A 14,703-nucleotide genomic window follows, 5' to 3' on the forward strand; every position below is an offset into this window, starting at 1 on the left:
GCAGGGGACACGGGTTCGTGCCCCGGTCCGGGAAGATCCCACATGCCGCGGAGCGGCTGAGTCTGTGAGCCATGGCCGCTGAGCCTACGCGTCCGGAGCCTGTGCTCCGCAACGGGAGAGGCCACAGCAGTGAGAGGCCCGCGTACCAGAAGAAAAAAACAACAACAAAAAAACCACAAGCAAAATACTTGAACAGACATTTCTTCAGAGAAGACCAAATGGCCAACATATAGGTGAAAAGAATCTCAACTAATTATTAGGGAACTGCAAATCAAAATCACAGTTAGGTATCATCTCACACCTGTTAGGATGGTTATTATTTTTTTAAAAAGATAATAAATGATGGTTAGAATGTGGAGAAACTGAAACCCTGTGCACCACTGGTGACAATGTAAAATGGTGTACTTGCTATGGAAAACAGTATGGTGGTTCATCAAAAAATTAAAAATAAACTATCATATGATCCAGCAATTCCACTTCTGGGCACATGCAAAAGAGCTGAAATCAGGATACTGAAGAAATATCTGCATACTTATGTTCACTGCAGCATTATTCACAATAACTGAGATACGAAAAAAATCTAAATATCCATCAACAAATGAACGGATAAAGAAAATGTGGCATATATATATATATATATATATATATATATATATATATATATAAAATGGCGTGTTATTCAACCTTAAAAAAGAAGGAAATCCTGCCATATGCAATAACATGGATGAATCTCGAGAACATTATGCTAAGTGAAATAACCCAGTTACAGAGGGATAAATACTGTACTACTCCACTTCTATAAGGCATCTAAAATAGTTAAACTCATAGGAACAGAGTAGAATGGTGGCTGTCAGGGGCTGGAGGGAGGGGGAAATGGGAAGTTGTTCAATGAGTATAAAGTTTAATTTGTGTAGGATGGGTAAGCTCTAGAGATCTGCCGTGTAACATAGTGCATACTGTTAACAGTAATACACTGTGTGCTTAAAAATTTGTTAACAGGGTAGATCACGTGTTAAGTGTTATTACAGCAAAAAGGGGGGTATAACATATATGTTTATTACCTTGATTGTGGTGATGCTTTCATGGGTATTCCTGTATCCAAACTCATCACACTGTATACACTAAATATGTGCGGGTTTTTTGCATATCAATTATGCCCCAATAAAGTTGTAAAAATATAAGTTAGTAATTCCTGACAGCATTTGTATTCTTCGAAACTGGGTTCAGATATGGTTGAACTATCTCTTTGACATGGTCAACTATAAAATGTAAAATAAATTTTCCAATTTAATAACGTGTTTGCTCATGAAACAATGCCCCTAGTTATGGAAGGTTTCTGCAGACAGAATTAAAATATGATGGCTATTTCTATGAATGTTAACTTATGGAATATCTAAGTCTCTCTTATATGACATGGGTTTGTGGTTTCATCTTTGTTTTTCCATCTTAGATCTCATACTGACTTAAGATTGGGGAGAGTCGCTTTTTTCTTAGAAAGTGAATCTTTCTGAGGATGAACAATTTGAGTAGGGGGAAATGGGTTTACTCCCAAGCTCACTAATGCCAATTTCCCCCAGACCCCAGGTTCTCCTGCTATCTACCTGGAGAAATAGAAGAAATATCATGTTGGATAATTTAGATTGAATAATAAATTTTGAGAAAGTGGGAGGTTAACCAATTTCCACTAACTTAATTTAGTAAACTTAATGTCTTATCTACTCTGTGTAGTTACTGACATATTTACAACTTGGCTAGAAATTTTAAGCCCAGTATACATGGCCAAACAACACTGAAATCCAGTAGAATGGTTAGGAGATGGATATTTGAAGGAATGTAAAAGATTTTAGAATTTCTTGCTAAAATGCTACAAAGACTGCAGACATTCATGGGTGAAAGTATATAAAAAATTGGTTTGCCTCTGTTTTGATGAAATGGAGACAACATTTCAACCTGGAAACACACTATTACAAAGAAGTGGGAAAGTAGTAAATGAGATTTCTCTCTGGAGCTATCATTCTTGTGTGTTACTGAAAGCACAACTTTAGTCTATGTAAATTGAGCAATTTGAAAACAGGTCTCTTGGCAATGTTAATACAATCTTAGATTAATAAACATTATTCCCCTTTACCCATGAATCCAGTCTTATCAATCCACTCTGGAATTAGTGTTTTAGGAAATTATCAATAAAAATATTTTCAATATTAAATTTTAAATTTCATGAATTCAAGAAAGAACAAGTATGAAAATACCAACCCAAGGAGAAAGCTCACAACTGAAATGACTATTTGAGAAGTTTTTCCTTTGACTATTATCTGCTCAGCAGGGCAGAAACAAGAGTCTCTCACTCAGCTCTCTGATTTAAGACAACAGCTCTTTTAGTTCTTTTTGGCCAGAAAATTAGCAAGAGGTAGATTAATAGAAAGTACAAAGTTAGGGAACAGACTGTATGTCATACGAAATGGTTATGGTAATTGTGAAATAAAACCTTTATCTACCCCAGTATAAATACACATCACATTTTTTTCTCCAAATACAAAGAGAAAACCATAAAAGCATGCCGTTTTCACCATAAAGAGAAGTATCAGGATGGAAGCGTTCCATGGAAAGCCCAACTTTTCATCATTTCAGATTATAGGCAAATATCAATAGAAAAACATGGAACACACACCTGACTATACATAGCGTAAATCAACAAAGGAGGATCTTTGCTTTTATAAGTATTTGACTCTCTCAAAACTCTGTTCAGAGGACAGATGCTTCTGCTCCCCTAGAATTCAGTCACTCTATTTGAGACGCAGTAACTCTTTCCATCCAGAATACTACAAAATACCCACTGAAGGGTGTTTTTGGCCTTCATGAGGAAAAAAAGTGAATAATTTCCTTGCTTACCTATGATAAAATAGTTGTGTCAGCACTTCAGTAATCCACATTTCTCCCCCACTCCAACGTTCCCTACCAAACTTTCAACACTCTTGCTGATTCCACATTATACGATAGCACTGCTTCATTCTGAATCTCTCAGTAACAAATAGCACATGGTAAATTTACATACAAACCTGATGCTGTACCTCATGCTCACAAATTGGCAAATAAAATTCAGATTTTATTTAATTAATCAAGGCATTTCTCAAGGAAATGATATGCTGTCTTCCTAAGCTATGTTCAGGTTCCCCATAGAGTGTTTCTGCAAAATTTTGATATGAGAAAAAAGTCATTTTTTTTTTTTGGCTTAGCTCCTCCAATTTCTCCTCCATAATACTACTAGAGGACTCTTTATAAAATGGAAACATAAAATCTATCAATATCTTTCCAATGTACTCAGGAAAAATCCTACTTCCTCAGAATGGCTTACTATAAATATTTATTGAGTGACATCTATGTGTGAGATACTGTTACAGGCCCTAGGGGTAGTTAGTAATAGGCAAAACAACCAAACAAAAATCCCTGCCTTCACAGAGTTTATATTATAGTGGAAGGACACAGACTATATTTAACGAATAAATAAGAAAATAATGCAGTGTATTGGAAGGTGATAATAAGCTGTAGAAGGGGAAAAAACAGGGAAGGGAGATAGCTAGTTCCTGGGAGGTCAGAATTAATAACATGAACAGAAAAGGTCTCACTGAGAGGAAGATATATGAGAAAAGAATTGAAGAAGATGAGGGAAGTCAAGAGGATACTGGGGTAGAGAGCATTTCAAGCAGAGGGAACAGCAAACAACGGCCCTGAAGCTGTCACAGGCTGTTTTGTTCAGGGAATAGAAAGGAGAACAGTGTGACTTGAGGGAAGAGAGAAGAGTGGAAGATGACATTACTGAGGTCAGATGAGGGGGCCTTGTAAGCCAATTAATAACTTTGCCTTTTACTTTCGGTGAGCTGAGAAGCCTCTTGAAGGTTCTGGTCAGCCTGATGTAATCTGATTTAGATTTTAGAAAGATCATGTTGTCTCCTGTGTGAAAAGAGGCTTACAGTATAGGGCAAGAACTGGAAGAAGAGGCATCAATTAGGAAAACTACTGAAATATTCAAACAAAAGATAATAATGGCTTAGACTAGAGTGGTTGAGATAGTTGTGGTTTCAGTGGTGGATCAAGGATGAATTCTGAGGAAGAACCAACAAGATTTTTTGACAGATTGAATATGGGAAAACAAAGATGAAAGAAAACAAAGATGATTGCATAGTTTTTTTGTTGCTGTTTTGAGCAGTTCATGCTGTATGGAATTCCCATTAGCTAGTGAGAGGGAAAGCCACGAATCACCTTTTCTGGAACTATTGTCACATTTCTGTAGTATTGGTTGGTACAGTTATTCATCCTAAAATATATTTTTCAAGCATTCAAATATACTGATGTGTTGGAGGATGCCATTTTCATTTACTACTCAAAGAGAAAGCATTACCACTTCTACAATATTGGGACTTAATTAGGTTATGATAATTGGCAATAGGAGTAGTGATTGAGTGCCATGTGTTATCTTTTACCATTTGACAATAGACAATTTAAAACTTTAACTCATTTCATTTTTCTTAATTGTAATAATATAGTTGTTTTACCTTACATTTGGTTATATATGTAATTCTTAGAGATATAGTTTCATTTGAAGACACTATTTCAGTTTAGCCACAAACCAAAAACATACTGCATGTTTCAACCACAATTATGAAGCTAGCAAAAAAATTTTAACAGCTTTGAACTATAATTTACATACCATAACTGTACATTTCATTGGTTTTCATTATATTGACAAAGTTGTGCAACCATCACCACTATCTAATTTTAGAACATTTTCATCACTCCCCCAAAAGAAGCCCCGTAACCCCTTAGCAGTCACTCCCCATTCTCCCTTATTCCAGCCTCTAGAAACTACTAATCTACTTTCTGACATGATGGGTTTGCTTTTTCTGGGCATTTCATATCAATAGAATCATACAATATTTGGCATTTTGTGGTCAGTTGCTTGAAATAAGCATAATGTTTTCAAGGCTCATCTATGTTGTACTGTATCAGTACTTCAGTATTTATTGCCAAATAATGTTCCACTGTGTGGGTATACCACATTTTATTTATCCATTCGTCAGCTGATCGGCATTTAGGTTGCTTCCACTTTTTGGTTATTTTGATTAATGCTGCTATGAACATTTGTGTACAAGTTTTTATGTAGATATATTTCCATTTTTCTTGAGCATATACCTAGGAGCGGAATTGTTGGGTCATATGGTACTCTAATATTTTGAGGAGCTGCCAAACTGTTTTCCAAAGCAGCTGGACCATTATTTTACATTCCCACCAGCAATGCATCATGGTTCCAATTTCTTCACATTCTTGCAAACACATTGTCTTTTTCCAGTTATACTAATTGGTATGAAGAGGCATCTTACTGTGATTTTGGTTTGCTTTTCCCTAATGATTAATGATATTCAGTATCTTTTCATGTGCTTTTTTGGCCATGTATACATCTTTTTTGAAGAAATTTCAAATCACTTGGCCACTTTTAAATTGGGTTATTTGTCCTTTTATTGTTGAGTTGCAAGAGTTCTTTATACATTCTGGATATAAATCACTTATAAATATATGATCTGCAAATATTTTTTCCCATTCCGTGGATCGTCTTTTCACTTTCTTTATGGTGTTCTTTGAAGCACAGAAGTTTTAAATTTCGATGAACTATAATTTATTATTTTGTTTTGTTGATTTTACTTTTAGTGACATAGCTAAGAAACCACTGTTTAATTCAAAGTCTAGAATATTTACCCCTATGTTTTATTCTATGAGTCTTGTAATTTGAGCTCTAAAATTTAGTTTTATGATACATTTTGAGTTAATGTTTGTATATGGTATGAAGTTGGGGTACAACTTCATCCTTTCACATGTAGAAATCCAGTTGTCCCAGCACCAGCTGTTGAAAAGACTATTTATTATTCTTCCTCCATTGAACTGTCTTGGCACCCTTGTCAAAAATCAATTGACTATAATCAAGAGTATATTCTGGAACTCTCAATTCTAGTCCATTGATCTCTATGTCTATTCTTATGCCAGTAGAAGCTAGCATAAATTTTATACTTGGCAAGTAACTACCTACTGGTCCCCTTGCATTTACTGTATTACATTGGAGCATCCCTATATATGTCTGTTTTTCTACTAAAATATAAAATTCTGTAGGCTAGGGATAGCAACCTATTTTTTTACTCTCATAGCCCATGAGATGATGTTCGATAATGTACCTTAAATATTTTGCAGTCAAAAAAAAACCCCCAGTAGGACTGTCTAATAAGAACAAGGCCTAACGTACTCATACAGTGCTGTTAGGGGCATATAATGAGAAACCCAAAGTAACAGTGACTTAAACAAGATATATTTATTTCTCTCTCACATAAAATAATTCAGCAACTAGGCTATCAGAGTTGATTTGGTAGCTCCATGAAAAGACTGGCATCCTAGCTCAGCTCTAACATCCCTAGAGTGTGGTTCCCTGTCTTTAGGTCCAGAAGAGTCGCTAGAGTGCCGCCATTGTATCTGCATGGCCACACCTCATTGCAAAGGAAAACTAGGGAATGTGGTCTTTACTGGGGAGCGGTACTGTAACCAGCTAAAACTCAGGATTCTTATTCTAAGCAAGAAGGAAGAATAGATATTAGGAGGAAATTAGCATTCTCTACAACAGAAATAACAGGATAACTTTTTAAAATCCGTTTGTGCCTGAAGAAAGTAAGGTATTTAGGAAGCTCCAAAGTAATTCAGTGTCTCATAGCTGCCCCTGTAGGAATGGACTGAGATATGCCTGGGATGGATGTTGCTTGTTCTTCCTTTTTTCAGGCTCTGATGCTCTAGCCATCTGGGACCCTCATGTGGTCCTACCCTCACCATTGTGGTGTGGCACTTGAATTTATATTCCCTAGGAAATAGTATCATACAATCTAAATTTAAATCATCCCTAAATGCCTAGTCAATCAAATTAAATTTCTTAGTGCTCCATTTCCCCCCAAACGTATTCTAGTGTAGAGAACAATATCTTGAAATCTAGGGGATACTAGGATTTCATTACATTTATTCTTCTAAGTAGTACATGAGCACGTCAAAAGAACTTTCAGTGATATTTCAACCACACAGAAGTATTTCTAATAGTTGGGATTTTAACCACCACAGCCAGCATAGCCAACCACAGAGAGAACGCTGTATTAAAAGAGTGTATTATCTTGGATTACATAGTCTACCTGTCAGGTATAATACAATTATTTTTTCTCTTCTGTATATTCTACACCGAAAACATGTTACCTTTTGCCTCACCTCAAGAATATTCTTTGTACTTTTATGCCACCTCTTACCGTGTTCATAGGTAATTCTAGGTCAAACAATGATTCTTCACTTATGGAAGAAGTAAAATTCTTAGGCATTATTATGTTACTACCTGCTATATTCAAAACACTTCATCATTACTCTGGTCCATGAAGCAGCCAACCTGCTGCTACTCTTTCTTTTAGGAACTGTACCTGCATCTTACCTGAGCAAGTATTCACCGCTGAGAATTCTTCATGGTTTTGCTTCCCCCCAAACATACCCAAACTCAGAATAATAAAAATTTAAGGATGCCCCTTATACCCACATCTAGGGTGCCTTCCAGATGGTCCATGGGTTGCACCAAGGGTTTACCCCCTCCCCTTAGGAAAGAAGGGATGCTAGAAATAACTAGGTTTTTGGTATACTCCATGTTTTAATATTAGCTCAATGGTTTTGTAAGAACTGCCCTATACTGCTGACTCACAATATGAGACATCTATAAAAAGTGAGAGAGAGGAGGGGGGAATCTCAATTTCTCCAGGTTAATTTGCACAGAAAAAGTGTTATTAACATAAATATTCTCAATGACTGTATGCCTTCAGTATAGTTAGAAGCTTCCTCATATTTGTGAGCAAGGGCTAACATAATGATTGTCAACAAACAAGATTTTCCTCCTAGGTTAAAATAACCTCGTCTATTGGTGATAATTAGGCCTCACAATTTATGAATCAAATTAAAACACCTCAGAGATTTGCCAGTGACTGTAAGTTCCATAATACATTCTTACCCCATGGATAAAGTTTACCTGAATTCTTAATAGGAAATAAATAGATATATGTCTATATGTATACATACATACAAGTACACACACACACACACACACACACACACACACACACACACACACACACACAGAAGTCTATGTGGGTTAATCTATAAACATTTGGCTTAAGAGGTGAAATGAACTCTACCAGAATCCTAATGTCATTTGGTGAGTAGTCCAGAATTATTTGCCTAATATTGTCAAAGATAGAGAATTAAGAATAAATTACATATTCATAAATTTTACAAAGTTATATGGGGACTTCCCTGGTGGCACAGTGGTTAAGAATCCTCCTACCAATGCAGGGGACACGGGTTCGATCCCTGGTCTGGGAAGATGCCGCAGAGCAACTAAGCCCGTGAGCCACAACTACTGAGCCTGCAACCTAGAGCCTGCGAGCCACAACTACTGAAGCCCCCGCGGCAAGAGCCCGTGCTCTGCAACAAGAGAAGACACGGCAATGAGAAGCCCGCGCACCACAATGAAGAGTAGCCCCCCTTGCTGCAACTAGAGAAAGCCTGCGCACAACGACAAAGACCCAAGGCAGCCAAAAATAAATAAATAATAAAATAAATTAAAAAAATAAAAAATTATATGAGGCAAGCTTGACTCTAAAATCAGCCCCCTAAGTAACTACTTCTAGAATCTCTACCAGTAGAAAAAGCCAAGTAACCATGAGGTGGTGTGAAAGCTTTCCTTTTGTTCCCTGCAACAGAAGATACAGATGCATCTTATTTACAGAGGCTGGCTCCTCCTTCCATTCTCTATGATTTACATGAGTGAGGCCTGATACAGTGTTGATTTGTTTGACTCCCTCCTCTTCTCTAGCATTACTGTCTTCTATAATAATTTTTAAAATTTGATCTGCAGACATGTGAAGACATGCTCTCATTTGCTTTTGCTAAAATATCAAATTTGTTTCTATGTTAAACATTTGTAATGGAAATCTTTCCTAAAAATATTACATATACTGTGACTTCCTAAACAAAGCAGATTTTAACAAGGCAAAACATAATTTCAACATTTTTTGAAGAGGCAGGTTATCACTGTGAATATCAGTCATTATATTCTGCTATCATACAGGGTTATTGGGGTGCATGGGGGTTACTGGATCACATACTAAGGTTTCAGAAGGCTGTGCTTTTCTTTGGTCCCCATATTTCCTTCATTTTTAACACTTGTTTTCTGTATTTATAGTTACCTCCTATGCCTCATCCTTTTAAACTGTCAGCGATTATTTCTTCTGTGGGCAGCCTGATTCCCACAATTGTTTCTAATCTAACCTGCTCTTGAAAACAAAAAAGCTGGCTAGAACTGGGCCTAAAGAAAGCATGAGCATAGAGCAGAAATGTTAAAAACTTGGCATATGGGCCGTGACTCCACATTCCAGAGCCCACTGCAGACTAAATATCCATGCGCACTTCTCCACTGAGAACAAATTATTCTCAGTACAGCACTCCAAGCAGACACTGTTAATAATTCAGCACATCAGAGGACTTTTGAAAATTAACTTACAGAGTTTTGGTTGTTTTAGAGGAATGAGGCTGCTTTTCAACTCAGATCAGGATAGGTCAATTTTGATGATGAAGGGTAGCAGAATATTTCATCCCAAAATACACCCTTTTGGCCGTAAGAATTATTTTTAGTTGATTATTTTGAGAAACTACAGACACAAGAGCATCTCTGAAAACAGAGTAGAAGTTACCCTTTTGTAAGAGAGATCTACAATTATAAAGGAAATTTACTTTAGAGAGGGGTCTGTACCAGGAAGAAAGCTCTTAACAAAGATAACTTTTTTTTTGACTGTTCATTTATCTGCTTTTATTTTATTTTTTTTTAACCCACTTTATTTCCAAATATAACTTTCTAACTTGAGAGACTTATCTGCATGGCAGGGCAACCTTTGCTTACCAAACATTTCCTCTTTTCACCTTCCCAAGAAACGCCTTCCCCTCTTTGAAGCCCCAGACCCCTATCCGGTTCCTTAGCTCAGGATGGTATCTAAGCCTCAATCATCTGGCTGCCTTTTGAGGCTCAGATCTTTATAGTGCTCCTGTAGGTACATACGTATGTACTTACAATTGCTTATTTTTTCTCCTATTAATCTGTCTTTTATTACAGGGTGGGGGGTGTCTCAGCAGAGCACCTAGAAGGATAAAGGAAAAATGTTCCTTCTCTACAATGGACAGAGATCTCTTTAGACGGGACTGATATATTATGGAATAATATCTATGTTATACTTTACCTCTAGTAACCCTATAGAATGATGAAAAGGTATTTGGTTAATTAGATTTTACCTGCGTTTAATCTGGGCTTTGCTGGAACGGTAAAAATTTCTACCTCTTTCTTTTTCAACCTTCATATTAGGCAGATTGATAAACCTGGATGATATCAAAACACTTTGCAAAGCAAATGCCATCATTTAAAGAAATATCTTAGTAGAAAAGGGAGCGGGTGTAGCATACCAGAAACAGGTCATGGGACTACTCATTCATTCAAAGTTATCAGATTAGTGTTGTGTGCTTTCATTTATGATATTTTGTCATTCACTCAAGAGTCCACTTAGGTCCATATTGTCATTTTTGAAATGAAAAAACAGGCTCAGAGAGGATAAGAAATTTGTTCAAGGTCACACAGCCAGTGAGTGATAAAGACGACTGGCACTCAGGTCCACCTGATTCCCAATTCCAAATATGGAACTGAAGGTATTAGTATAATCTGCAACTGACATACATTTCACCATTCCCGCTCCTTTCTCCCTCTTGATCCACCCTTATTTGATAATATGGAAACTATGTAATTGGTACAGAAATATAGGCTTATACCACTGATAAGGAGTGGTAAATTGTTAAGAACTTTCTGGATAAGTATCAAAAGCCTTAAAATATTCATACACTGACACAGTAATTCCCATTCTAGGATTTTATCCTAAAAGGAAAATCAGAAATTTGCACAAATATTTATGTGCAAAAGAGCTTAGTGAATTACAGCCCTATTCATAATTGTGAATGTTTGTAATTAATGTAAATTCCAATAATAAAATAGTCACACAACAGAATAAAAATGTTTTAGAATACTTAATATGTGAGATATTTATAACACATGATTAAGAAAAATAAGCATGTAAAACCATACCACAGAAAAAAGATTAGATGGACATAAATACCAGTATGTGATAACAATAGTTATATCTACCTGGTAAGATTACAGTTGATTTTAAATTTTTTTCAGTTTCCTTTTATTTTCCAAATTTTCTATAATGTATAATGAATATGTATTATTTTGATATTAGATCATGTTACAATTTTTAAACAAAAAATCAGGCTATAATCTTTAAAAAATATATTAGTTAGTGTTAAAAACAATACAACAGGCCCAAAATGGAATCGTTTATGCTAAGTCCCGCATCACTAAACCAAGACTTAATTACAGTGTTGGCTCTCCCAGATATTCCAATCAGGAATTGCCTAATCAGCATAAATTAGGTAATCTGCCTGATAGACCCCTGCAATCCCCTAAAGGGAAGTAACCTTGCAGTAACCAGTCCACTTTTTTGCCTAGTATAACTTCCTTGCTCTCATTTCCTTCTGGCTATTTTCATTTTGTACAGCTCCCCAGAGTTCCCTTCTATCTGCTAGATTGGATGCTGCCTGATTCGAATTGACTTTTGCTCAAACTCTCAAAATTTTTAGTATGCCTCAGTTTATCTTTCAACATTAGGAATGATGGAACAATGTACTGTCAATGATACATCCAAAGCTTCTCTAGAAGAGGAAAGAACCAATAGTTAACAGAGAACTTAAATGTAAATGATTTTATTTTTACAATGATTTTAATGAAGGCATTTATCTCCACAGAGGAGAAAGCTAATATTTATTTGTAAGTTGCAAGGTTTAATCTTAATGTACAAAGAAAATAAAGGTCTTCATGAAATATATGCAGCCAGAAAATTTCTTTCCTTAACTATTTTACTGTGAAATGAGATAAATGGATGTGAAAGTCCTTTATGAACTTGAAGTGCTTTACAAATCTATTACTATTACCATCAGAAGACTGTCATGTTCTACCTCTAGTAACTGCTGTGTGACTTGTCATAGGGGTCATATATTTACACAAAAAATTATTTCCAAAGGTTGTGAAGATACTCCCAATTCTCATCACATTTAAGTAATAAGCTGTCTCCTGGTTGACAAATGCAGACAATTGCCTTGTGTGATATCCCCATGTCAGCCTTAGAACACTGCACTCCTAAAAGGACAATGCAGCTTAAATCCACATTGAATACAATCATTTTCTTACTTTAGATATGGGAGAAGTGTCAGGAAACATCAAATGCTCCAGTGCTTTTAAAAGACCCCAGAAAGATTAAAAAACATGAGCAAAACCAGCTTTCATAGCTACTGTATGGATTCAGCTGCTCTAAATTCTTAGAAATCCTAAAGTTGCTCAAACAAGGTGTTGGTTAAGTGAAGGTGGATGGTGGATGATGCCTCACTTGATTCATCAGCTATCACTGAGAGAATGAGTGAGACGGAAAATGGGCACAATTCATCTTTTTCTATGTAGCATAATGGGCCTAGAATTTGGCATTACTATTTAGCACAGGAAATACATAAGATTAGAGACAAGGAAGCCTTGGGTTTTTGCTCTAACTTCACCACTAATTTAAGAATGGGATCTTGGGTAAGTCACTTAAACCTCTAAAAACACCAAATTTCTTATCAGCAAAATGTGACTCAATTAGATAATGAATTTGAAAACACTTTGCAAAATTAAAAGTACCAAGGAAATAATTCTTCCATTCCAAAGGTTATGAACATCATTAAAATTTACCACACAGAAGAAGAGCACACACAAACGAGACTTAACTGTGATGAACAGACAGATTTACAGAAGCGGTATCACATTAAGGCGGACCACAGGTCTAATAAAGACAAACAGTGGGCACCAACCTATGCCTGAGGAAATCTGGATTTTCACAGGAAACACAGAGCTCCTAGTGAAATGTTCTCTAGGTGGTATGGAGATGATCCAACAATATGTCCTAACTTCAAAAGAAGAGAACGGTATCTTGAAAAACCAAGAGGCCTTCAGAGAGACCGACAAGAGATGCATTAATACAGGCATCAAGCTCCAGATCAAAATAAAGTTTTACAGAGCTGTGAAAGAGGCTCAGAAAGAAGAAATTCTTGCAGGAGGTGGAGTCCTTGAAAGTTAGCTTTGATGGGTGGATGATTAGGCAACTGACTGACCAACCTCCCTGGGAGGCAGCTTTAGCAACTTGGGCTATTCCTGAGTCTAAGAGGCAGACTCACAAACAATGCTAAGCAACTAGAAGAGCTTCTAATTGAATAGTGAAATTTATTTTCAAAGGGGAAGCAGGGGGTGTGACACATGCGGTAGTTAGCAGTCTACTACTGACTCTATAACCACTATAGCCAGAGAAGTCCGCTGATGTGTCAGACATGTTAAAAAGTGAAAGTTTGCCACAGCATACGATTGCCATAGCTTTCTTCCCAAGCATTTCAAGAAAGAAGTTATAAGGCCAACTTCCATAATGATGCCTGTTACACAATAAGGACAAGCCAGGGGCCTAGGAATTCAACTTTCCACAGGGTCCCGTCAATGTAGCCATATACTGACCCACTCTCTCATGGAAATAGCCGGAGAAATATAAATATCAAGACTATGAGCACATCACAGGCCTCACTGGAAAAGCCCCACACAGAAAAATGTGTGGGTGTGAATTTTTCCATTCTGGAAGGGTAAAGGCCTGAGCTGATGATGCTGGGATGAGACACTGAAGTCTTTAGAGAAGTGAAACAAGTGTAATAAAGTTGACACACAGATTACCAAATAGCCTTTCCCTTATAACTGATGCTAAATTTGTGGTTTTGATTTGAAAGGTACAGAGAGACATTCTGCATTTTTTTAGGAAAAAAAAAAAAAGGAAAGATCATCATCATTGGTCTCTAATCTTTTCTAAAAGAAAAAATTATTGTCTATAACCTGGCTTTTTCTTCACTTTTTTTCCCTTGAGGAACTGTAATTCTTAAATTTTAGGAAGATGTTTTATACTCTTCTGAATATTGCCTAATGCATAGATAAAAAGTACTGAAACATTTTTTTTTTTTTTTTTTTTTTTTGCGGTACGCGGGCCTCTCACTGTTGTGGCCTCTCCCGTTGCGGAGCACAGGCTCTGGATGTGCAGGCTCAGCGGCCATGGCTCACTGGCCCAGCCGCTCCGCGGCATGTGGGATCTTCCCGGACCAGGGCACGAACCCGTGTCCCCTGCATCGGCAGGCGGACTCAACCACTGCACCACCAGGGAAGCCCTCTCTGTTCTTTTTATATACAATTAAGTGTTCCTTAGAATGTGTAACCTGGACTTCCCTGGCAGTCCAGTGGTTAAGACTCTGTGCTTCCACCGCAGGGGACACGGGTTCAATCCCTGGTCAGGGAATTAAGATCCCGCATGCCTCGCAATGTGACCAAAAGAAAAAAAAAAAAAAAGTAAATTATGCTCAAAGAATGTGTAACCTTTCCTGCCTATCCACCCTCATCTTAATCCTAAATTTACATATCTACATTTTAACCATGTTGTCAAA

Source organism: Phocoena sinus, chromosome 5 (genome assembly GCF_008692025.1).
Source record: "Phocoena sinus isolate mPhoSin1 chromosome 5, mPhoSin1.pri, whole genome shotgun sequence".
NCBI lineage: Eukaryota > Metazoa > Chordata > Mammalia > Artiodactyla > Phocoenidae > Phocoena > Phocoena sinus.